Source organism: Podarcis muralis, chromosome 15 (genome assembly GCF_964188315.1).
Source record: "Podarcis muralis chromosome 15, rPodMur119.hap1.1, whole genome shotgun sequence".
NCBI classification, from domain to species: Eukaryota; Metazoa; Chordata; class Lepidosauria; order Squamata; family Lacertidae; genus Podarcis; species Podarcis muralis.
The window spans coordinates 34,021,921-34,047,751 of record NC_135669.1 but is presented as its reverse complement, the minus strand read 5'-3'; the positions used below and the strand labels follow the sequence as shown (position 1 = coordinate 34,047,751).

The following is a 25,831-nucleotide window of genomic DNA, read 5'->3' as shown; positions in this document are numbered from 1 at the left end:
GCACCACTTTAAGACTACAGGTTCAAAGCTATACCGCTTAAATGGACATGGCTTTCCTAAAAAATCCTGGGAACTGTATTTTGTTAAGAGTTGTTAGGAGTTTCCCTCATCTTAAAAAGTAGAGACATCACCTTGCCAACAAAGGTCCGTATAGTAAAAGCTATGGTTTTCCCAGTAGTGATGTATGGAAGTGAAAGCTGGACTATAAAGAAGGCCGATCACTGAAGAATTGATGCTTTTGAATTATGGTGCTGGAGGAGACTCAAGAGTCCCATGGACTGCAAGAAGATCAAACTCTCCATTATTAAGGAAATCAGCCCTGAGTGCTCACTGGAAGGACAGATCCTGAAGCTGAGGTTCCAATACTTCATGAGAAGACAAGACTCCCTGGAAAAGACCCTGATGTTGGGAAAGATGGAGGGCACAAGGAGAAGGGGACGACAGAGGACAAGATGGTTGGACAGTGTTCTTGAAGCTACCAGCATGAGTTTGACCAAACTGCGGGAGGCAGTGGAAGACAGAAGTGCCTGGCATGCTTTGGTGCATGGGGTCACGAAGAGCCGGACACGACTAAACGACTAAACAACAACAACAACAACAACAAGGAGTTCCCCTCAGAGAGCTACAGTTCCCAGAGTTCCCTGGAAAAAAGGACTGGTTATGAAACCATTCAGAGGGAGAGACGGTGTGTCTCCTAAGCACTCTCAGCACCCTTAACAAACTACAGGTCCCAGAATTCTTTGGGAGAAGTGATGCCTGTTTAAAGTGGTTTCATAGTGCTTTAAATGGATAGTGCGGATGGGGCCTGCTGCAACCCACAAGATGATGTGCATGAACAAATACAAATCTACATCCGAGTTACTATAGCCTAGAATATTTGCCACAAGCTGAAAAGCCAATCCTTTAATTGTCCTATTTTTACAGGTGAGGAATGCAAAAGAAAAGATATAAGCAATTGTGGTATGGCCAGAAATGGCAGGTAATTCTTTGTACTGTAGTTGCCTTTTGGTTTGCTGTTCTTAAAATTTGGGGGTATGGGTTCTTGGAGAAAACAATGGAAGGAAATGAATACAGTGTGAGATTGGCCGCTGCCCAACTTTATAACTTCTAAGAAATAAAAAGAAAACTCATCACGGGTCACATTCACAACATATATTTAAAGCATAGGACTTTCTCCCCCTCCCCCCTAGAATTCTGGGTGTAGTAGTTTATTTTTAACAGAACTACGATTCCCAGCACTCTTGACAAACTACAGTTCCCATTATTCTTTCAGGGAAGCCATCTGCTCAACATTTCATTGGGTGGGGAAAGGATACGTCCTTTTCACGCTATTGCAAAATAAGCACTTTTATAAAAGGTAAAGGTAAAGGTACCCCTGCCTGTACGGGGGAGTCTTGACAGACTCTAGGGTTGTGCGCTCATCTCACTCTAGAGGCCGGGAGCCAGCGCTGTCCGCAGACACTTCCGGGTCACGTGGCCAGCGTGACGAAGCTGCTCTGGCGAACCGGCACCAGAGCAGTACACGGAAACGCCGTTTACCTTCCCGCTATAAAGCGGTACCTATTTATCTACTTGCACTTAAGGGTGCTTTCGAACTGCTAGGTGGGCAGGAGCTGGGACCGAAAGACGGGAGCTCACCCCGCCGCGGGGATTCGAACCGCCGACCATGCGATCGGCAAGTCCTAGGCACTGAGGTTTTACCCACAGTGCCACCCGCGTCCCTTGGAAGCACTTTTATAGTTAATAATATTTCTCATCTTTTGAGGCGTGTTAATTTGGTATTGCCACTGTGAGGCAGATGTATTTTATAGTAAGCAACCATTTATTTTTTTATTTTTGAAAATGTACGGTTTGGTTGCAAGTTGTGAACCGGAAAGTAAAACTTTGCAAGGTCATTTCCACCTCTGCGACGTTTGCAAAGTCAAATGTCTGTCTGGGAGGGAGCTGCTGACTTTCAGGGCATCACATTCACAGCTGAAACTTTCCCAGCATTAATTGGAGAGCACAGACTCCCCTCCTTCTTCTTTTTTTTTTGCAAAGGAAAAGGACAAGGGGATGTCAAAAGAAGCAGGCCATGCGGATAAAGGGACTGCGTCAGCAACCCAATTCTCTGAGTTAATTGGGCTTACGGAGATATCGAAGGTCCAACTTTGCGGGTCCAAGACTGGCTTAAGAATAAAGGACGTTCACAGGCAGAAAACGAACAGCACTACGGGTAAGTAGACAACGCTAGCCCTGCTCAGAGTAGGCACACCAATTTTAATAGACCTGGCGAACTCAGGTCCACCATTTCCAATGGTCTACTCCGAGTAGAGATGGGCGGATCTGCCAGTTTTGGTTCATTCAGATTTCCAGTCTGAAATTCAGTTTGTCATATTTCTGCAACAATTTGCACATTTTTATTTTTTAGGAAAAACCCTCGTGAAAGTCCTTCAACGTCTTAGTGCAAATTTATCCAGATAAACACATTTCTGCGTGCAGTTTTGACTAATGTACATATTTTTGCAAAGCGGTTTTCCCTAACGTAATGCATTTCCCTGTGTTATTTTCACTAACATATTCAGATTCATGCACGCGCTCCCCTAATGTTTGCATTTTTGCAAGCATTGGTTGGAAAACATCGCTGCAAGATTCCATGACTCAGATTTACACCGTTTCTTGAACAAGCACCTATGCTACACATTTTGCCACACAGTACAAACACAAAACGAACTGTTAACACAACTGCTGTCCACGCAAGTCGGTTATGTGTGCTTCACAAGGGAAGAGTGAAGTTAAGGTTGCCATATGTCAAAAAGTGAAAATCCAGATTCTAGACTTCCAACATGGGTTGCAATACTTCTGGATTTTCCCAGCAATTTCCGCCCAAACACTGCATCTAACTGCGGTATTCCGGCTATGTCCAGCAATTCCGGACATATGGCAACCCTGCTTAAGTTCATTTCTAGTAAATAAGGCTGATCAAAGTGGCAAACAACCAAATCAACAACAAAAAATCAGCAAATGATTGGGGTGGGGGAACCCCTTGGAATACATAACAGCAGCAGCATAAAATTTACTGTATTTTTCCATGTATAAGACTATATTTCCCCCCAATTTTTTTAAGTTTAAAATTGGGGATCGTCTTATACATGGAATATTGCAATTAATTATTTCTTATTTTGGGCACAAAAAATAGGGTTCGTCTTATACCTGGGGGCATCTTATACACGGAAAAATACAAAAGAAATTCCTTCCAGTAGCACCTTAAAGACCAACTAAGTTAGTTCTTGGTATGAGCTTTCGTGTGCATGCACACTTCTTCAGATACTTCAGATGTATCTGAAGAAGTGTGCATGCACACAGTGGCGTAGCGTGAGGGGTGCAAGGGGGGCCGGCCGCACCGGGCGCAACATCTGGGGTTAGGGCGAATCCACGGGTTAGGGGGCGCAAATCCACAGGTTAGGGGGCGCAAATCCATGGGTTAGGGGGCGCAAATTACTTGCCTTGCCCCAGGTGCTGACAACCCACGCTACGCCACTGCATGCACACGAAAGCTCATACCAAGAACTAACGTAGTTGGTCTTTAAGGTGCTACTGGAAGGAAATTTTTTTGTTTTGACTATGGCAGACCAACACGGCTACCCATCTGTAACGGAAAAATACATTACTTTTCTGCAGCTTCAGCTGCTGGGTGGAGAAAGGACCCTTCCCCATCCCAAAGTTGTCTCCTGAGTCACTAGCCACTAAATTGGTCCTCAAATTCACAATCTCCCAGGACAGCCTTCCCTATTCTGGTGCCCTTCAGAGGTTTCAGACTACAAGAGAGCCAGTGTGGTGTAGTGGTTAGAGTGTCGGTCCAGAGTTCAAATCTCCCCACTAGGCCATGAAGCTCACTGGGTGACCTTGGGCCAGCCACTGCCTCTCAGAACCTACCTCACAGGGTTGTTGTGAATGAAAGAGCAAGAACCATGCAGGCCACCTTGAGCTCCTGAAAGAAAAAGCTGGGATATACAGTGGTACCTCGGGTTAAGTACTTAATTCGTTCCGGAAGTCCGTTCTTAACCTGAAGCACCACTTCAGCTAATGGGGCCTCCTGCTGCTGCCGCGCTGCTGGAGCACGATTTCTGTTCTCATCCTGGAGCAAAGTTCTTAACCCGAGGTACTATTTCTGGGTTAGTGGAGTCTGTAACCTGAAGTGTATGTAACCCAAGGTACCACTGTAAATGAAATACATACAATAATAAATACAACTCCTATCAGTCATTCTGGTTTTGGGACCAACAGGAGTTGTACTTTCAACACACCTGGAGAGCACCAGGTTGGGGGAGGCTGGTTTGGGGTTTCTTCCAGGTAGGAACTACCTGGATTCTTAGGGGAGGGGAAGCCATGACTGCTTGAAGTGGTATGATGCTGCTTTAAATGCACAGTGTAGATGCGGCTTTAGTTTCAGAGAAACAGGGAGAGGGAGATAAGTTGCAGGTAGCCAGCTGAACCTATGGACAGCTCCCTTGTGTCAGTAATGTAGCCCTAGTGACTCACAGCAGGTCTCAGTCTGGAAACAGAAACATTTCAGTCGCCCAGGTGACAGCATTGTGGCAATACAGATCCACAGCGGGCCTAAAGCCCAGATACCACCACCTCTCCGTTGCCCACAGGCTCCTGAATAGCAGGAGCTCTGTGAGTTTGCAGGTACATTTCACCCCTGGAGAGGAGGTAGCTACCAGCTCACACCCGGTCACCGCCAAGCGCTGCCTGTTTTCCTGCGATATCCTCTTGGGGAAAGTACGCAGTCTGGGCCCACAATGGGAAGATTCTTTCATTGTCAAAAGAATGCAGCCAGATTTGAGGTCCCACCAAGACGAATCAATGCCAGCATGTCTCTCCTCCTCCGTCTCTTTGTCTTGCCCGCTTTTAAAAGCCCTCAGAACCCATCACCCACACTGGTTCACCTGAAGAGATACACATTAGAGGCTGGTTTTCTCTTAGGCTCATACCTGCAAGAACACCTTTATCCACAGAGCAAGCAACTTCTTCTTCATCTTTGGCGATCACTCATAGCAGAGTAAGATTATCTTCCATAAACACAGTTTTAACAATGAGTCCGTAAGTGACTATGGAGGCCAGTTCTGGATCCACACATCCTTCCACAGTGGGGCCATTGGTTCCCGGGCAGGAGTTGATCACGGTGTGGATTTGCCAAGCGTGCCTTCCTCTTAGCACATTTCTCCCTTGCATCCTGAGTTCGAGCGTCTTCAAAGCCCACAACACCTTTGGTCAAGGCTGTTCTCCAATTGGCGCACTCACAGGCAAGTGTTTCCCAATTGTTGGTGTTTATACTACATTTTTAAAGATTTGCCTTGAGACAGTCTTTAAACCTCTTTTGTTGGCCACCAGCTTTACGCTTTCCAAGTTCGGAATAGAGTAGTTGCTTTGGAAGACGATAACCAGGCATCCGCACAACATGACCAGTCCAACGAAGTTGATGTTGAAGAATCATTGCCTCAACATTGGTGATCTTTGCTTCTTCCAGTACATAGGTATTAGTTTGCCTGGCTTCCCAAGTGACGTGTAAAAATTTTCAGAGACACCGTTGATGGACTCTTTCGAGGAGCTGGAGATGTCGTTTATAAGTGGTCCATGTTTCACAAGCATACAATAAGGTTGGTAGTACAATAGCTTTGTAAACAAGCATTTTGGTTTCCCTGTGAATGTCCCAGTCCTCAAGCACTCTGTGCTACACTCGGGAGAAAGCTGCACTCACAGAACTCAGGCGATGCTGGATTTCAGCATCAATTTATCGGAGGCAGCCTTGTATAGTCTCCTGCCCAAACTTCTCCTGCACAGAACAGCCACCTGACCTTCATATAACCTTGAGCATGCAACCTTCACAACAGGGCAAACATACCATTTAGGCTAGCCATTGCCATCCTAATGCAATCCAGATGTTGGGGGCTAGAAGTCCCAGCCAGTTGTAGATCCAAAACACCTGGAGGGTACCATGTTGGCACAGGCTATTTTGGACCATTTGAAAGCAACAAAAATATACAGTCATACCTTGGAAGTCAAACAGAATCTGTTCCGGAAGTCTGTTTGACTTTCAAAACGTTCGGGAACCAAAGCACAGCTTCTGATTGGCTGCAGAAAGCTCCTGCAGCCAATCAGAAGCTGCGCAAGCCCCGTCAGACGTTTGGCTTCCAAAAGAACGTTCGAAAACCGGAACATTCACTTCCAGGTTTCAATTGTTTGGGAGCTGATTTGTTTGGTAGTCAAGGTGTTCAAGAGCCAAGGTATGACTGTAATAATAATAATAATAATAATAATAATAATAATGGATAATAATTCATTAAAAGAAAGTAAATACACTTCCCATACCATTTTTGAACCAATATTTTACAACAACCAGTGTTTGAAATTGAGGGAAATTAAGAATTGAAGGAAATTAAAAAATGTATTAAAAAAATACCTGAAGAAGTGTGCGTGCACATGAAAGCTCATACCCAGAACAAACTTAGTTGGTCTCTAAGGTGCTACTTGACCATTTTTTATTTTTTTATTTCAGACCAACACGGCTACCTACCTGAATCTGAAATTGAGGGGTGTGACTGTGATAATCATGAAGGGACCCTTCACTTCTGAATTTGCTACTACACTACTGGGCTCCGCCCACTGCTCCACCCTTCCAGTCCTAGTGGACACCAGCCACCTGTCCTCCAAAGTGGTTGGAGCAGAATGTATGTGTGGGAGAAGGCGGCCGTGAAATTTCTAGAGGGACTGAGCTAGTTTGCTTACATATCAGTGAATCCACAAAAACATTTTCACAGTGTAAGTCGACACACAGAGATATATGCCCGTCAGACCGATTGGACAGGAGGTATTCAATCTCCTCCCATGTCATCCTGAAAGTCACCTAAAGGCCAAGTCTCCCTTGTCTAGACAGATGACCCAGATTTCTGTGTGCCGAGAACCTAAAGAGGTATTGATTTTACGCTGGGGGTATTCAGCACCTAGGGGGAGGGGAAAGAGAGAATGGGGTCGTTGTGGATCGGGGTTGTTGTGGATTGATGAATCCTTTCTCCTTGCATGTTCAAAGATTGACAACTCATGTTCTAGCACCTCACTTATTGGCAGGACATTTTTAGGTGCCATGTTAATCTCACACCCCAACTAGACTTAAGGTGCGCATTTTTACATATTCAGAGCCCTGTGGACATGACTAACTTAGCTCCCTTAATTCAAATAGGTATACTCTGAGCAGATACAACCCTTTTGTGAGCGGGGGGGGGGGGATTGTGCACGTGCTAAATTTGGCAACCGTCACAGAATTCTTCCCAGTATCATAATTTACAATGCAGACATTTTCAGGACCACCAAGGACCAAGAGTCCCAGCTTCAGGCAATAAGCCTGGGCTTTGGTGGGGTGTGTGTGTGTGGAAGCCGTCTGTTTAAAGCACTATGACGCCACTTTAGACACTCATGACTGCTCCCCAAAGAATCCTGGGAACTGTACAGTGGTACCTCAGGTTACATACGCTTCAAGTTATAGACTCCGCTAACCCAGAAATAGTGCTTCAGGTTAAGAACTTTGCTTCAGGATGAGAACAGAAATTGTGCTCCAGCGGCGCGGCGGCAGCAGGAGGCCCCATTATCTAAAGTGGTGCTTCAGGTTAAGAACCGACCTCTGGAATGAATTAAGTACAGTGGTACCTCAGGTTAAGTGCTTATTTCGTTCCAGAGGTCCATACTTAACCTGAAACTGTTCTGAACCTGAAGCACCACTTTAGCAAATGGGACCTCCCGCTGCTGCCGCCGTGCCACCGGAGTACGATTTATGTTCTCATCCTGAAGCAAAGTTCTTAACCCGAGGTACTATTTCTGGGTTATTGGAGTCTGTAACCTGAAGCGTATGTAACCTGAAGCGTATGTAACCCGAGGTACCACTGTAGTCGGTTAAGGACACCAAGAGTTGTTAGGCTCTACCCTGAGTAATACATTCGATTTGCAAGGCATTCAGGATCCAAGGTATAACTGTATATAGATATAGCTATAAAATCATAACAGAAAATACACAATATACCTGCTAGCCTGTTTAGTACACCAAATCCAGTAACTCTGGCTGTGTAGACTAGTCAACTTTTAAAGCACATTCAAAGCACATTTTTCTCCTCAAAGAATTCTGGGCACTGTAGTTTATGCCTCACAGACTTACAATTCCCTGCAGATCCCAGAATTCTGTGTGTGTGTGTTTTGAATGTGTTTTAAAGGTATAGAATATAGACAAACCTATTTGTCCGTGAAGAAGACCCATTTCTTCTTCCCTTTCCACACAACATTCCTTGTGCTTTGTTTCTTCTGCGCCCTTCAGGGAACGTGGCTGCCTTTGTGAGTCTGGATGGGCCACCAACATCATCCAACATAAACCACTAAACGACAGAAAGCCACCGCCATCGCCATCACCCCCTTACACACACACACAAACACACTTTCCCATCTGGCCTTGCTTAGAGTCAGCCTTTCCATCAAGCACAGCCAAGAGAGCATCGCAGAAGCCAGCATCAAAACAGAGAGAAAGAGGCAGCCACAAATCAAGCGAAGCCAGAAATCAAGCGATTAACCCACAGTCAACAACCCAAAGCCATACCCTGGTATATTTATATATATATAGTGGTTTATTTCAGATACTCAGATACATAAGCTAGGCTCCAAATGGTTCCTTAAACCAGGATTAGTCGCCAAGACAGAATGCCTAGTTGACATCTTGGGCCCAGGCAGCTCAAAAGCCTTGTTTTTTCCAGTTATGACTTTTTGGTCCCTGAAATTTATTCTGATTGTGCAGATAAAATATAACAGATAGAATTCTACAGGATGCGTTGCTAAGTGTGTGGAAACAGTTAAGATCCAAGCATCTCTAGGCATGCACCTTCAGATGGTGGAGATGTGAAGTGCTATCCTGGCACCCAGGCATCTTCACTTGCTTGCAGGTGGGCAACAGCCAGGTGCAAAATGCGCTTGACAAATTTGGAACGCTGCCACCATCACTCCACACAGCAACCGCTCTGGACCTGACATTCATAATCCGAGGCCCTTCTCTGTGTGTCGTCTCTGAGGGCAGTCTGGAGAGTGGCAACACAAGAGGCCTTTTTAGTGGTGGCTCCCTGCCTGCAGAATGCTCTCCCCAGCGAAGCTCAACTGGCGCCGTCTTTATTTTTTGGAACCAGGAAAATATTGCCCTCTTTTACACAGACTTTCGACTACTCGTGGCCTCTTTTAGTGGGGCAGGATCGGTTAAACCTGCCTTTTACTTCCATTGTTGCGCTGGAAGTGGGGTTATAGGTTCCGTTTGCTGTAACTGGTTTGTAAAGTCACGGTGGTTCACTTTTGTGAGGAAAGCAGCTAACAGATACAAATAATAACACTATATTTTTGTAAGGGGGGAAACCAAACAGCAAGGAGGCAAGCAAGCAAGTGGCTTGGATGGCAGGCAGCCCAGGCAAGCTGCTGAGGAGGAACAACATTTAAAGGAAAGTAGACACTCCAGAGAGCAACTGGGAGCACTGCTTTCTGAAGTGTGCCACCCCAGTTGGGCATTTAAAGATCTGCGAGGGAAGGGGGTGGGTGTTTGGGGACAGCTGAGCGGGAGAGGAGTTTGGAGCAAGCCATGGGGTGGATTTGGACAGGTTTAAATTAGGGAGAATCCAGGAGGTAGGGGGTTGCTGAGTGAAGTGAGCAACAACAACAGCCCCTAGAAATATTAACAGCAAAGGATCCTGTTGTATTAAACAAGACTGCAAAATATTATCAACTAACAGTGCAAGCCTACATGTGCCTAGTTATTCAAATTCAGTGTGATTTCTCCTATTAAGTACTGTACTACAGAATTGCAGCACTCTTGCCTCTTGCTTTCCCACCCTCAAAAAAGAAAGTCAGGACGGATTTCATTAGATATATCACACCACAAATAAAATGTCATAAATTGGAATACTGTTGAACTCACCCTATAACCCAAAGCTTGCGAAATCCTATACAAGCTCCTGTCTATTTTCCATTGTAGATGTTTAGATGGAGGGATTTAGATAGGGGAAACCGCAAGACGGAGGGAGGGGGAGAAAAAAGAATTAATCCCTTTTTTTCCTCCCACAGCCACAGGTGCATTAAAAAACTTTATAAAACCAGGAGTCATACAATGAGAATTAAAGTCACATGGTTAAGGCAACGAGGGAGCACCTAACTTGCCCAAGCTTTCAAATTGTAAGGAAGCGTTGCAAGTTTGTTTCTAAAAATATTCTTACAGTCATTCAGGGGCTTATTAATTAGAATCATAGAGTCGGAAGGGAATCATCCAGTCCAACCCACTGCCATGCAAGAATCTTTTGCCCAATATGGGGCTTGAACCCACGACCCTAAGGGCAGGAACGGGGAACCGGTGGCCCTCCTAATACTGCTGGACTCCAACTCCCATCAGCCCCAGCCAGAATGACCCATGGGTGATGGGCGTTCCATCCATTAACACCAGAAGGGTCCTTGTTTTAAGAATTATTCATGGAAACAGAATCAGAACCTCAGGGATTCCATTGATTATTATTTCTTCTTTTCGCCTCCCACTTTTTTTTTTTAACACGTTTTAAAGCACATAGTTTTTTACACACAGTTAAAGCACATAGAAGGTACGCTGGTGGCGCTGTGGGTTAAACCACAGAGCCTAGGACTTGCCGATCAGAAGGTCGGCAGTTCGAATCTCCGCGACGGGGTGAGCTCCCGTTGCTCGGTCCCTGCTCCTGCCAACCTAGCAGTTCGAAAGCACATCAAAGTGCAAGTAGATAAATAGGTACCACTCCGGCAGGAAGGTAAACGGCATTTCCGTGCGCTGCTCTGGTTCGCCAGAAGTGGCTTAGTTATGCTGGCTACATGACCCGGAAGCTGTACGCCAGCTCCCTCGGCCAGTAAAGCGAGATGAGCGCCACAACCCCAGAGTTGGTCACGACTGGACCTAATGGTCAGGGGTCCCTTTACCCTTTACCTTAAAGCACCTAGAACAGACTTCAGGTAGGAGCTGCTTAAACAAACAGACTATCATGACACAGCTACTGCGCCCATTTTGCAGCTGCGGAGCCGAGGCCTGAAGTATTCACCCAGCTGAAGAGGGTTTGACCCCTGGGCCTTCCTCACCAATGTGCAAACATGGATGTCACCCAGAGTTTCATTTTAAAAAGAAAAGAAAAGAAGTAGCAACCCCAGCTCCAAGTCAATCCTTCCAGGAGTTCATGCCCTCTCACCTGGAAGCCCATTGCCTCACTCCATAAAGCAGTCGGAAGTGACTACAAGGCTGGCTCATGGCTTGGTGACTACCACATCGAGGGGTGACTTGCACATATGAATGAGGCAAGCCAGGCAGAGCTGCTGCAATACTTCAGCCACTTTAAAAAAAAAATAGAGGAGTCCATCCCATAGTCACACCCTCCAAGCTGCAAATCGGTCAGGTGATGGTCTGTAGATGAATGAAGTGAACTGCCTCCAAGCTTGTTAGCAGTGAAGGGGAAAGCATTCTGCATCTACTCAGAAACAACAACCCCTCCACATACTTCAAGGTGTGCTCCATCCCTGGTACCAAAGATGCCTAAACACAACTGTCTGTCACTCTCCCCCAGCCACTCCTCTCTTGCCAAGTCCACTCAAAAGCAGTTGTCAACACAGGGCATCCTTAGCTAACAGCTCCATCCCTGCAAGATGAACAACCAGAGCCAGGCGGCCGCTCGCAGATGGTGTGCCTGTGTGTGCAGAACAGCTTTTCCCAAGATGGAGAAGCCGCATTAATTATTACATTATAATCCTCATTTTTTAAAGTGTTTTCCGGTCAACATTCTCCGTCCTCCGCTACGATCCGTAGTTTTAACCTCACCCTCCAAACCTGGGGACAGGAGGAAGGGGGGAATATGTCGAATATCCCAAAGCTTGGTCCTCACCGGTGCCCCCTCACGCAAAACGCACCCCACAATAACAAGAGCCCTGCTTTCCCTCTCTTCCACCCAAGGACGACGATCAGCCCTTGGGGGGGGGGGGTGCATGTGTACATGTTTGGAAGGAGCCATACAGGCTCGGATATAATGCGTTGCCAAGGAAGGGCTGGCGCAGCAAACCTTTTCTGGTGGAAGCTCAGATATTTTCCAATTTGGGGTGTATCTGCAGATCTCTCCACCCTCCCTCCCCCCCCAAGCCCCCAACCAGAAGCAGCCCCCTCCCCAACCCTTTGCATGCCTTCCCCCCCCCCCACTCCTTCCACCCTCCAGCCCAGAAACTGCATCCCACCCCTCCATCCCCTCCTTTGTTGCTGTCTCAGCAAAGGCAGCCACCCTGAAGAAGGTCTCCCTTTTGAATCCCAGCCTCCCTCCTGCACTGCGTGGGCTTACCTCCTTTCTTCTGACCGTGCAAGCTTGCTTTTTCCTTTTTTTCCGCCCCCCCCCTTTCTTTTTTTTGCAGAGGGACGGATCCGGCCTCCGCCGGGCTGATCTTAGGCCGCCTGCTCCCTCAAACAGAAACAGCTGTAATAATCCTGGTGGCAGCAGCAGCAGCAGCCAGCCACTCCCTTCGGATGCAGGCTCGCTGCATCCAAGTCACAAGGAGGAGAAACGGGGCGCGTGGACAAAAGGCGACGCCGGCGAGGACGGGGCGCCTGCTGCTGCTGCGAAGGAGCGTCCGCGCCGCCTCCCTGCATGAGTCTCGGCTCCGCGGGGGAAGCAGCGAGAGGGGGCGGCCCAGCGGGCTCTCGCGGGTCCCCTGCGCGAGATGCGCGCAAAAGCAGAGCTCTCCGCCGCTGCCTTCGCGCCGCTTTGCAGGCGAACAAAAGGGGAAGGAGCCGAGCGGGAGGCGGGAGGGGCGCTCCAGCTGTTTTCACCAAGGTTGGAGCTAGGCGCCGGCGCCGCCGTCTCTGCGTTTCTCGCGGGCCGGCGCTGCAGCGGAACTGAGGCGGGAGGGCGGGAAAAAAGCTCGGCGCGTCGTTTGGAGGGGGTGAAACTCATTTTTGCATATTTTTTCCGCCAGCGAGCTGTCTTAAAAATATGTTTTGGGGTGTGGGGAATTCAAACCTGCAGTTGTTTTTTTTACAACTGGACAAGATTTAGCTTTGTGTATTGAAGATGCACCGAAACCAAAGCACTTTAATTTTCCTTTCTGGAAATGTCAGGTAATGCTGAAGAAGAAGAAGAAGAAGAAGAAGAAGAAGAAGAAGAAGAAGAAGAAGAAGAAGAAGAAGAAGAAGAAGAAGAAGAAGAAGAACTGCAAATACAACAGCAACAACAGCAGCAACAACAACAACTGCAAATAGAACAACTGCAAATACTTGCTGATCACCTTTAATTATTTCTATGCACAAACATGTGACTTTCAAGCAAAGCTAAATTATATTAATTTATATCTTTATTCAAAATACCTTTTGAATTCCCAAGTCACATTGCAACTTTTTAGGACCCCTCATTTTTGGAAGTTGAAACTGGACAAATTCAACATGCCCGCCACACTGTGGATTTTTTATTTTATTTTTTAGCAGAGTGCAGAATTTCCCTTTTAAAAGGGGGAAAGTTGACAGCTATGCCATTTGGGGGTGCAAAATTTTGGCCTCGCACAGGGCAACGTATTATGAAAGAAGAAGAGTAGTTTGGCTTTGATATCCCGCTTTGTCACTACCCGAAGGAGTCTCAAAGCGGCTAACACTCTCCTTTCCCTTCCTCCCCCACAACAAACACTCTGTGAGGTGAGTGGGGCTGAGAGACTTCAGAGAAGTGTGACTAGCCCAAGGTCACCCAGCAGATGCATGTGGAGGAGCGGGGAAGCGAACCCGGTTCACCAGATTATGAGTCCACTGCTCTTAACCACTACACCATGCTGGTTTACCAGACTCCAGCCCTGATCACAACGTTGCAAGATTGTGAAGGGATTCCTAACAGCAACCACAGGAGATCTTAAGGGTTAGCGTTTTGTATTATTTTGATTGCATTTTGAATGGACAGCCTATTTGTGTCTCTGCCAAAAAGCATTTTACTGTCTCTGAAACGGCCTCTTGCTACAATCAGCAAATGTTTCTTGCACTGGATTAAAAAAATCAATATCTGAAATACTACAATAAGGTGCAGAACCACACCCTTTAATTTTGTTTCTAAACTATGATTCCCTTTAAATAAACAGGGAAAGCACAGAATTAACCTATAGGGTTGTGGCAGCAAGAATGAGGGACTGCTCAGAAACGGAAAGCCCTGAAACTACCCCTGGCTGGTGAGTGGATCAACAAGCTCTGGGAATTAGCTTCGGTTTCAAAACTAACCTACTACATCAGATCAAGAGAACAGATTTGTGGAGATATGGTCCCCATTTATAATACATTGCCAGAGAAATCATTCTCTCCCAAATGTTCAGTATGGTGTTGATGTTTTGAAGAATAGCTGATTCTAATAATTAGAAGTAGATTGGCTGTAATAAAACACAATGTAATAGGAGCCGGAGTGATGCAGTTATAAAAGTCAGAAATGCATAGCACTTCTTATATGTTCGTCACTGTTTTTAGATTACCATATTTTTTGCTCTATAAGACTCACTTATAGAGCAATGTGTGTGCGTCTTATGGAGCGAATGCAGGCTGTGTGTGCAGGCTGCGTAGCTATCCCAGAAGCCAGAACAGCAAGAGGGATTGCTGCTTTCACTGCGCAGCGATCCCTCTTGCTGTTCTGGCTTCTGAGCTTCAGAATATTTATTTTCTTGTTTTCCTCCTCCAAAAACTAGGTGCATCTTGTGGTCTGGTGCGTCTTATAGAGTTAAAAATATGGTAATTCCCATTAATCATTTGTTCATCTCACACTTGTGCCTTTCACTGTCACTTTCCAAACAGCAAACTCTCTGTGTGTTTTCTTAAAAGCTGTAGAGCAAGGGCTTGCCGATCTTGGGTCTCCAGCTGTTTTTTGGACTACAACTCCCATCATCCAAGGACCAGTGGTCAGAGGTGATGGGAATTGTAGTCTAAAAACAGCTGGAGACCGAAGTTTGGGAAATCCCGCTCCGGAGTGACAGAGCACTTCAGTTCACTTTAAGTGGATGGGGAAACCCAGTGATGTGGGCAGGGGATGATGATGATGATTGTAAACCTGTGTTTGCAGCACTGAAGTGACCTCTCTGGGGCGCAAACCTGGGTAGTGTGTATGGAGGGCCTGGGCTGCCCAGGTGAAAAGACCCTCCCCTCAGCATCACTGATGTAGTCCAAAGGAAAGCAGAATAATACATTTGGCACCAGCTTGGCTGCAGAAGTTGCCGGAAGGAGGCCAGTATTTGCTCAAATCCCACAAAATACTCAAGAAGCCCTGAGGTCATGTCTGTGACCTTATTCCACAACAAACCATACTACTACCACCCGGCTTCCCCTGCAAGAAGAATGTAGTGACCTTTAATGTATATTTAAAACAATCATTCCATTTCTTTTGTGAGATGAGTATCTTGCGGCCTTCAACGTCTTCAAAAGGGCACCAGCGCTATCATCTTGGTGATACGCGAGTTTATGTTGCATTTCACAGATGGATCATTTAAAAGGTTCGAAGTTAATCAAGGGGGGGGGGGCGGGAATCTTTAAATCAGCAGGCAGCTCTAAACAGAGTCCTCTCTAAAGACTAGCCAGAGGGGGATGCCTTGTGTTTTAAAGCCGAATGAAGTTTAATATGACACAAACCGGGCTTTTCACAACCAGGTGCCCTCCATCAGCACAGAGGAAGTCGCAGGGCTATTTAAGCCTCAGTCTGAGTGGAATGGTTGCTGGATTTGCATTCATAGAATTGTAGAGCTGGAAGGGACCCCATGAGTCATCCAGCCGAACCCCATGCAATGCAGGAATCTCAGCTAAAGCACCCATGGCAGATGGCCACACAGCCTCACTTTCCAGTGAAGGAAAGTCCACCACCTTCCAAGTTAGCCTGTTCCACTCTAAAACAGATCTTACAATCCAAATATCCTTTCTTGTAATTTGAATCCACTGTTTCGGGCCCTGCCCTCTGCACCACCAGAAGCCTGCCATATCTAAGTACAGTAAAGGCGCTACTTGGAGCTATCCAGGGTGCTATCACTGCTTTGCCTGTTTGACCTCTGCCCAACCTTCCATATCTGGGCTTCCCCTCCAATATACAGTGGTATCTCGGGTTAAGTACTTAATTCATTCCGGAGGTCTGTCTTAACCTGAAACTGTTCTTAACCTGAAGCACCACTTTAGCTAATGGGGCCTCCTGCTGCCGCCGCGCCACCAGAGCACGATTTCTGTTCTTACCCTGAAGCAAAGTTCTCAACCTGAAGCACTATTTCTGGGTTAGCGGAGTGTGTAACCTGAAGCGTATGTAACCCTAGGTACCACTGTACAGTGGTGCCTCGCAAGACGAAATTAATTCGTTCCACAAGTTTTGTCGTCTTGCGATTCTTTTCCGTCTTGCGAAGCACGGTGTCGGGAAAGTTTTGGAAAAGCTTCAAAAACCTCAAAAAGCTTCAAAAACCTCAAAAAAGGCTACCACACCATGTTCTATGAGTTGCTCCTCGAAGTCAAGTCGCAACTGTATTAACGGTGTTAAGAAAAAGGAAACAAACTTGCAAGACGTTTCTGTCTTGCGAAGCAAGCCCATAGGGAAAATCGTCTTGCGAAGCAGCTCAAAAAACAAAAAACCCTTTCGTCTTGCGAGTTTTTTGTCTTGCAAGGCATTCGTCTTGCAAGGTACCACTGTATTGGCCTTGCATTGTGGGAACTTGACCTGTGCATGACCTGATTGTGCTTCTTGGACCTGGACCTGGTATAGTACCTGGTGTCCCTGGACTCTCTTGCTTGTACATTCCCCCGATTGTGTCCCACCTGCACTGTATATCTGAAGTAGTTTTGTACCACTTTAAACAGTCATGTCTCCCCCCCAAGAATCCTGGGGGCTGCCCTTTGTTGCTTGGTGCTGAGAGTTGTTTGAAGGCCCCTATCCCCCTCACAGAGCTACAATTCCCAGAGGGAAGAGGGGATTGCTTGTTAGACCTCTGTGAGGAAAATAAATAGGTCTTTGCCCAACACTGAAAAGACAACACTGTGAGCCCTAGGCAAGCATCACAGTAAATCCCACAGAAAAATATACCCACCTCTGCTATGAAGCAGCCTTCCTCAAGTCCTCCAGAAAATGCTGGTAGTGTGGAGTGGTGGTTAGAGAATTGCGCTAGGACCTGGGAGACCAGAGTTCAAATCCCCACTCAGCCATGAAGCTCACTGGGTGACCTTGGGCCAGCCACCCACCTCACAGGGCTCTTGTGGGAATTAAATGAGGATGGGGAGAACCACTTACAGTGGTGCCCCGCAAGACGAATGCCTCGCAAGATGGAAAACCCGCTAGACGAAAGGGTTTTCCGTTTTGGAGGTGCTTCGCAAAATGAATTTCCTATGGGCTTGCTTCGCAAGACAAAAATGTCCCCCCCCCTTTTTTCCCAAGCCGCTAAGCCGCTTAACAGCTGATCCGCTAAGCCCGCTAAGCCGCTAATAGCGCTAAGCCGCTAATGGGCTTGCTTCGCAAGACGGAAAAACCGCAAGACGAAGAGACTCGCGGAACGGATTCTTTTCGTCTTGCAAGGCACCACTATACTGTATTTATTTTCCCCAATTTGAACTATAAAATGGGGATTTTCTTGAGTCAAAATGAGAGCACCCCTAAACATTTTTTTTTTGGGGGGGAGCACTGGTTGTGGGAATTACGTAAATGAGGATGGGGAGAACCACGCATACGTCACCTTGATCCAGTGTTAGAAATTAGCCAGGTGCGTTTTGCTTCTGGTGCGGGTCCAATTGCGACCATGTGGAGAACTCTGAATGCCAGGTTGGCAACTGACTTCTCCATCTGGCTGGCTCCTCAGACTTTTTAAAGCAGGTAAGCAGAAGGGCTTATTTCCCACCTTTTTCTCCCAAGAGTACACCAGGCATAGGCAAACTCGGCTCTCCAGATGTTTTGAGACTACAATTCCCATCATCCCTCACCACTGCTCCTCTTAGCTAGGGATGATGGGAGTTGTAGTCCCATAACATCTGGAGGGCCGAGTTTGCCTATGCCTGGAGTACATGGTTCAGCCCCCCCTCCTCAGTTAATCCTTATGATGACCCTGTGAGGTAGGTTAAGAGGCTGTGGCTGACTCCCAAGTTCACCCAGTCTGAAATATTTTCCTTGAAGCTTGAATTTGTTTTATTGTTTCATTTGATGTGTTAATGTGTTGCAAACTGCTCTGAGATGTTTTTTCTTTAAGATATAAAGCGATATAGAAATGAAATGAATAATAATAATAATAATAAATTTCATTGTTTTAAAAAAGGCACCTAGACATTCAATTGCGGCGACCTTAACCCAGGTAATAAGGTGTCATTTTGTGATTTGCTAATATATGTGAGTTTCTAACGCTGCCTTCAGCTCCCAAGAGAAAAAAGGTGGGATATACAGTGGTACCTCGGGTTACATACGCTTCAGGTTACATGCGCTTCAGGTTACACACTCCACTAACCCAGAAATAGTACCTTGGGTTAAAGACTTTGATTCATGATGAGAACAGAAATCGTGCTCCAGCGGCAGCAGCAGGTCCCATTAGCTAAAGTGGTGCTTCAGGTTAAGAACAGTTTCAGGTTAAAAACGGACCTCTGGAACGAATTAAGTACTTAACCAGAGGTACCACTGTAAATGCAATTGATCAATCAATAAATCTCTCATTATCCCCAATTCATTGACCATGCTGATGGGCGCTGGACTGCAACCACATCTGGAGGGCATCAGACTGGGAGAAATTGGTCTAAACTGTAATAGAGGGATGGGCAAGAGCAGAGGCAAGGCTCCAGAGGACTAGAGAGATATTGGCAGTGAACCCCCAGTGGCGTAGCGTGGGGGGTGCAGGGGGGCCGGCCGCACCGGGCGCAACATCTGGGGGGGCGCGCTCGCCGCCTCCGGAGGCACCGAAGAGCCTCGGGCGCAGGCTGTAGCAGAGCCCCATGTCTCGCGGAACCGATGAGCTGGCAGCGGCTCTCAGCGCTCGCTGCGGTCCCTGCACGTCAGGGCCGTGGAGGGCGCGCCAGGCAGCCCCTCCTCACAGCCCCGCCGCTGCTGCTGCTGCAGCTGCTGGGCCATGTTGCATTTTCCTCGCCTCTCTGCCCTCCTCCTCCTCTGGGCAAGCGGCGTCGTTTGGGCGGCAGCGCCAGCGGCAACTCGCCTCAGATCACCTGACACGGACCCGCCACCGCCGCCGTGGCTACCTTACCGTAAATACCCCAGCCTAGGCAGCAGCAAGAAGAAGCTGGCAGCAGCGGCAGGTTAGGGGTTAGGGGGTGCAAATTACTTGCCTTGCCCCGGGTGCTGGCAACCCACGCTACGCCGCTGTGAACCCCCCAGGGTTGCAGAAGCTGAAAACAAAATTTGCCATGGGGGAGACACCCCCTCCAAAAAAATATATCCCAGGAAGCACTGAGCATGCCCAGTGGCTCTTGAATGCCCTTTTTTTGGCAGGGGGAGGAAAACCAGGTAGAATTGGGGAGGTAGAATAGAGTGACTGCAATCTGAACAGAAGCACTCCCACATGTCAACGTTTTGTTTGCTGCTTGTCTCACCTCGTTTCATTCACAGCGTTTTCCGTTTTCATTGGGCGGTTTATCGTTCTCAGTTTTCTCATTTTACCAACTACAAACCTAACCTTGGTGCTGTCGACGGTGACCCTTTGCTGGCGGAGGAGCTTAACCTCTTCTTTGCTCGCTTCGAGAGGGAGCCACCTGAGACGCCGGTATTACAGCCACCAGCCCATAGGGGCCCCTCATTCACGGTAGAGGAGCATGAGGTGAGACAGGTATTGAGGATGGCGAATCCGAGGAAGGCGGCTGGACCTGATGGCATCACTGGAAAGGTGTTGAAGGGCTGTGCGGATCAGCTGGCGAGGGTCTTTACTAAGATCTTCAATAAGTCCTTAAACCAGTCTATTGTCCCACCCTGCCTGAAGTCGTCAACTATTGTCCCTCTGCCTAAAAAATCCACAATCAGTAGTTTGAATGACTACAGACCAGTTGCACTGACTCCAATCATCATGAAGTGTTTTGAGAAACTGGTGCGCCGTCACATTATTTCCTGTCTTCCATCAACTTTTGACAACTACCAGTTTGCATACAGGGCAAATAGATCCACAGAAGACGCTATCACCACCACTCTCCATGCTGCTCTGTCCCATCTGGAGCAGCCGGGGAGTTATGTGAGGCTGCTGTTTGTGGATTTTAGCTCTGCTTTTAACACTATCCTCCCCCATAGACTGGTGTCCAAGCTAGAGGCGATTGGACTCTCCAACTCCACCTGTCTCTGGGTTTTGGATTTTTTGTCAGAACGTTCTCAGAGGGTTAGAGTAGGGTCACATATGTCCACAGCCCTTAGCCTTAACACCGGCTCACCACAGGGTTGTGTGTTGAGTCCCCTGCTCTATGCTCTCTATACGTATGACTGTACAGCCATCTATTCCAGCAACAAAATCATCAAGTTTGCTGATGACACTACGGTGGTAGGGCTCATTTCAGGAGGGGATGAGTCCGCCTATCGGGACGAGGTGGAGCGGCTCTGTGTTTGGTGTGGAGAGAACAATCTGGCTCTTAATACGGCTAAGACCAAGGAATTGGTGGTGGATTACAGGGAAAAAAAGGCGGACATTCAGCCCTTGTATATCAACGGGGAACGGGTGGAGAGGGTGGCGGAATTCAGGTTTTTGGGAGTAACTATCGATCAGGGCATGACTTGGAGCGCAAATACCACTGCTCTGGTGAAGAAGGCCCAGCAGAGAATTTATTTCCTCAGACTTTTGAAGAAGAACAATCTGAGTGAGAGACTGCTGGTGTCCTTCTACCGAGGCTCCATAGAGAGCATTCTTACATACTGTATTTGTGCTTGGTTCTCCAGTTGTACAGCTAGGGAGAGGAAGGTGCTCCAGAAGGTCATAACCACAGCCCAAAGGATTATTGGTCATCCTCTCCCATCTTTGGAAGAACTGTACGGTTCCCGTTGTCTTAGGAAAGCAAACAACATCCTGCAGGATTCATCTCACCCGGGACACAGTCTGTTTGCACTACTGCCTTCTGGCAGGAGATATAGAAACATCAAGTCAAGGACAAATAGACTGAAAAACAGTTTCTATCCAAGAGCTGTGGCCTTTTTGAATGCTGCAACTCGATAGTGTGACCTGGGAGTTTGATGGGTGTTGGTGTGGGTGTGGCTGGAATGTGGTTTGTTTGGTTGTTGTTGTTGTTTTGCTTTTGTTGTTTTTAAGGGATGGCATCCAATTTCGTTGCACTTGTGCAATGTTGCACTTGTGTAATGACAATAAAGAATCTATTCTATTCTATTCTATTCTATTCATCATGGTCAGGTTTAATGTGAGCCATATGGACGGGGATCAGATTAGAAAGCTACGTTGAGGAAGCCGAAATTGCTTCGGAAGATTTTGGCCGTGGACGAAATTGCAGCAGTTTCTTGTTGTCGTCTTCAGGCGGATTAAATGCAATTCAGAAAAATTGGCAGGGGGTTGGAAGTTTAGCCGGGGTAAGAATTGCGCAAAGGCACATCAAAGCACCTAACATTTAACTTCATGTACAAGAATAGGGACAAAAGCTTGCAAGTCACCCACCCATCATAACAAAAATCCCAAGTTAAGACCCTCAGGGAACTAGGCACTCACTGCTGAAGGCATCGTTCTGTTACAGGCTATATTTGCATGGAGGCGGAACCTGTGGCCCTGGAGATACAGTGGTGCCTCGCAAGACGAAATTAATTCGTTCCGCAAGTTTTTTTGTCTTGCGATTTTTTCGTCTTGCGAAGCACGGTTTCGGAAAAGTTTTGGAAAAGCTTCAAAAATCACCAAAGTCTTCAAAAACCTCAAAAAAGGTTACCACACCGCGTGCTATGAGTTGCTCCTCAAAGTCAAGTCGCAACTGTATTAACGGTTTTAAGAAAAAGGAAACAAACTTGCAAGACGTTTCCGTCTTGCGAAGCAAGCCCATAGGGAAAATCGTCTTGCGAAGCAGCTCAAAAAACCAAAAACCCTTTCGTCTTGCGAGTTTTTCGTCTTGCGAGGCATTCGTCTTGCGAGGTACCACTGTATTGTTGGACTCCCATCAGCCTCCAGCCAGAACAGCCAATGGTCAGTGGTGAAGGGAACTGTAGTCCAACTTGAGCTGTAGTCCAACTGAGTGGCTGGGGCAACTCAGTCAGACGGGCAGGGAACAAGTAATAATTCATCATCATCATCATTATTATTAGTACTTAGGAGGATGCAACCCCATATTACAAGAGAGAGATTTCTGCTTTTGGAGCAGGAGGTCTGAGCAACCGAAACAATATGAGCTTCTAGGCTACAGCAGTTGGCAACAGTTCCCTCCTTTCATGGCTCCATGAAAGCAGCTCATACCAAATTCATCAACAGCAAAGCAGGGCTGGTGGGGGGTGGTGGAGGAGGAGGAGGAGGATCTGAAGGTCCAGGAAGTAAATATTTCTTAGGCGCACTGGAGTCACCCCTGGCCCACATCCAGAAAACCAAGGGTGGGTCAGAGAGGCTGGATGAGAAGCAAGAGATCCCTTTGGAGGCTGGCCCAGCAATAGGAAGGAGATGGTTGTAGGAGACAGGATAGCTTCCTTCTTGGAGTTGAGCTCTCTATCAAAACCTAGAAGTTTGGCACAGCTCTCCAGGTCCACCTTGTTACGATAATGAAGCAATGCTGCTGCAAAGTCCTAGCTTGGAATGTAAACATGATGGGAATGTTGGAACTGCTGTGGGAACAAAGGGGCAGTCATTTCACAGTGCACAGCACCGGAATTACCTCAGAGTGTAATATGAGCTGTACAGGAAGTACAGGAGGAGTTTGTGAGTTGACTGCTGGAATTTGATGAGTGCAGTCATGTTTTCTGTAATGCTGCAAAGACAGAAATAAAAGCATGTAAATACGTTTCTGTCTATCTCTTTCCCCTGCCTGGGGAGGCAGGAAAGAGCGGTGTGTTCTTCTCATGTTTGATAAGAATCGCCGATCGAGACCTTGCCTGCGTCTGCTGGGGAATGCAGCCAGGAAGGTCAACAGGGAACTCAAGCCGGGTGCCTGTGACTGCTGCCAGCTTCTCATGAGAGGAGGGCTTGAATCCCGACACACCTCACAGCGGAGAGTCATAGAATTGTAGAGTTGGCAGGGACCACAAGGGTCAACCTAGTTGAACCTCCTGCAATGCAGGAATCTTTTGCCCAACATGGGGTTCAAACCCATGACTCTGGGAGCAAGAGTTTCATGCTATTTCATTGTCGTCCTCTCATCTTTGCTGACCCCTGAAAGGCACCAGAAGAGGTTTAGATTACCTGTTAGGCTAAGTAGTTGTTAGAGCAGGAGTGGCAATCTTGTGGCTCTCCAGATATTTTCTGAACAACCACTCCGATCCATGTTTTCTCACTGGACGTGCTGGCCGAGTTTGATGGGGGTTGGAGTGCAAAATCTGGAGAGCCACAGATTTAGCCAATCCCGCCGAAGAGCATATTCAGCAGTATTGCACAGGACAGCCTTCTTTGCACAGGTGCCCACCAGATGTACTGAACTACAACTCCCATCTCAGCCCCAGCCAATGTGGGGAGTTGCAGTTCAAAGCATTTGGAGAGCACTAGGTTGGTGAAATATTGCAAAGCAGGTTACCTGGTTGATGATTCCCATTAGTGCCAAGAGAAGCTTTTCTCCCGGTGCAAATAGGAGTGGCAGGGTGTATATCACTTGATCTGGCCAAATCATAGAATTGTAGAGTTGGAAGGGACCCCCAGGGTCATCCAATCCAACCCCCTGCAATGCAGGAATCTCAACACGGTCCCCCATCCAATCTGAAACTACACCGGACCCTGCTTAGCTTTCCAAATGTGCTACCAGTTATATTGCTGCACCATTAGGAGGACATGTTTGTCTTAGGAATTATGACCAGTAGGGGAAAGTTAAACTCGCCTTCCCCATAAGAGGCAGCCCCGATTCAGATATATCTATCTATATATTGAAATGCAACATACAGAATACTGAAATATAGAATCGTAGAATTGTAGAGTTGGAAAGGACCAAACCTCTGTTGGAAAACCTTCACGGAAGGAAGGTCCATTCTACTGTCGAACAGCTCTTACTATCAGGAAGGTCTTCCTAATGTTTACTCGGAACCTCTTATGTAGCACGAAACTTTGTAACAGAATAGATTTTCTTTATGTGCAGTTATTTAAACAGCAGACCTTGGAGACGAGTTCAAATCCCACATTAGGCACAAATTAAGGGAGTGGGCTTCCGTCAGTCTGCAAAGTGGGATACCGAACAGGGACTGCTTAAAAAATAATAATACATAAACACATTGCAGCAAATTTCAGTATAATTTTGGCTGACTCTCCTTATTACTCATGGCTGAGTAATGCCACTGCGTAACTCTGGTCCGAGCCAAAACTGGGTGCCAATTTCTCGGAGACAAAAGAAGATTTTGACCTTGCAAAGTGGCCGTTTTCCCCCCCTCCACAGATGAGTTTCTGATCATCCCAGAAGTACAGGCTCCCTCTGCTGCTCAGTGTTGCAAATGCACACAACAGGGTTTTATGACGGCGTTTCTGCACCAGCCATTTACAGTGGTACCTCGGGTTACATGCGCTTCAGGTTACATATGCTTCAGGTTACAGACTCCGCTAACCCAGAAATAGTGCTTCAGGTTAAGAACTTTGCTTCAGGATAAGAGCAGAAATCATGCTCCGGCGGCACGGCAGCAGCAGCAGCAGCAGCAGCAGGAGGCCCCATTAGCTATAGTGGTGCTTCAGGTTAAGAACAATTTCAGGTTAAGAACGGACCTCCGGAACGAATTAAGTACTTAACCCGAGGTACTACTGTATAGCACAATGAATGCATATTTGTTACTCATGCTCCTCTTCCTTCAAGGCAGAGAGTCTGCCACCAGCGGCATCCCATTTTATGAACACGGGAATGTAGTTTATCTAGCTTAGTATTAGCCACACAGACCGACAACTTGCCCACAAACTTGGTAGGGTTCTCTCCCAGCCCTAGCTGGAAATGTTGGGAATTAGGATCATAGAACTGTAGAGTTGGAAGGGACCACGGGAACCATCTAGTCCAACCTCCAGGGATCTTCTGCAAGCAACACAGACACTCCAACACAGAACTATGACCTTTTCCTGATTTTGCAAGGTCTGAATGTGCTGCATAATTTTTTCCAGAAAAATGCAGCTCCTCTCCTCAATTGCTCCCCACTTGCCATTGCTGCATGAGAAATGGCTGGATCATGTCTTTGGCATCAACCGTGTTGGCCCTTGCCTTTAAAGAAGGCAGGAGGAAACTTATGGACTGCCAGGTGCTGCTGTACTACAACTCCCATCAGCCCCGGCAAGCATGGCCAACAGCCAAGGGTGATGGAGGTTATAGATCAGCAACATCTGGAGGGACAAGGATTCCCCACAGCTGCCTAAAAGGCTTGGGACCCAAATACCTGAGCAAGCATCTTCCCGTACCTGTGTTACAACATCTGTTGTTGGGGCCCTTCTCCAGGGGCTTCGATTATCAGAGGTGCACCACTCAACTGTAGGAGAAAGGGCTTTCCTTGTCATAAGCAGGGAGCCACCACTGAGAAGGCCCACCCTCCGCACCTCCCTTGGGAAGGGCACATAGAGAAGGGCCTCCTTTAGAGCTAATATTCCAGCATTCCAGGGGGTTGGACTACAATTCTATGATTCTATGAAAGCGCAGGTGAGCGACCAGAATGATATGACCTCATTTAGGCGCTATGGGAGTTTCAGAGCTCCCGTCCAGGCTCCTTAGCTT

At 47.2% G+C, this 25,831-nt stretch overlaps 1 protein-coding gene across 3 annotated transcripts in view; it reads right to left on the bottom strand.

Moving 5' to 3' along the window:
- The window catches only part of CLIP2 (CAP-Gly domain containing linker protein 2), a 71,601-nt gene extending 58,742 nt beyond the window's left edge, over positions 1 to 12,859 (bottom strand). Inside the window, exon 1 of one of the 3 annotated variants that reach the window (XR_013390917.1) lies at positions 12,384 to 12,859. The gene's annotated coding sequence lies outside the window, so the exon portion shown is untranslated. The remainder of the gene's footprint in view (positions 1 to 12,383) is intronic. The other 2 variants (XM_028707286.2, XM_077919753.1) reach the window with 2 other exon arrangements.
- Positions 12,860 to 25,831: the final 12,972 nt, after the last annotated feature.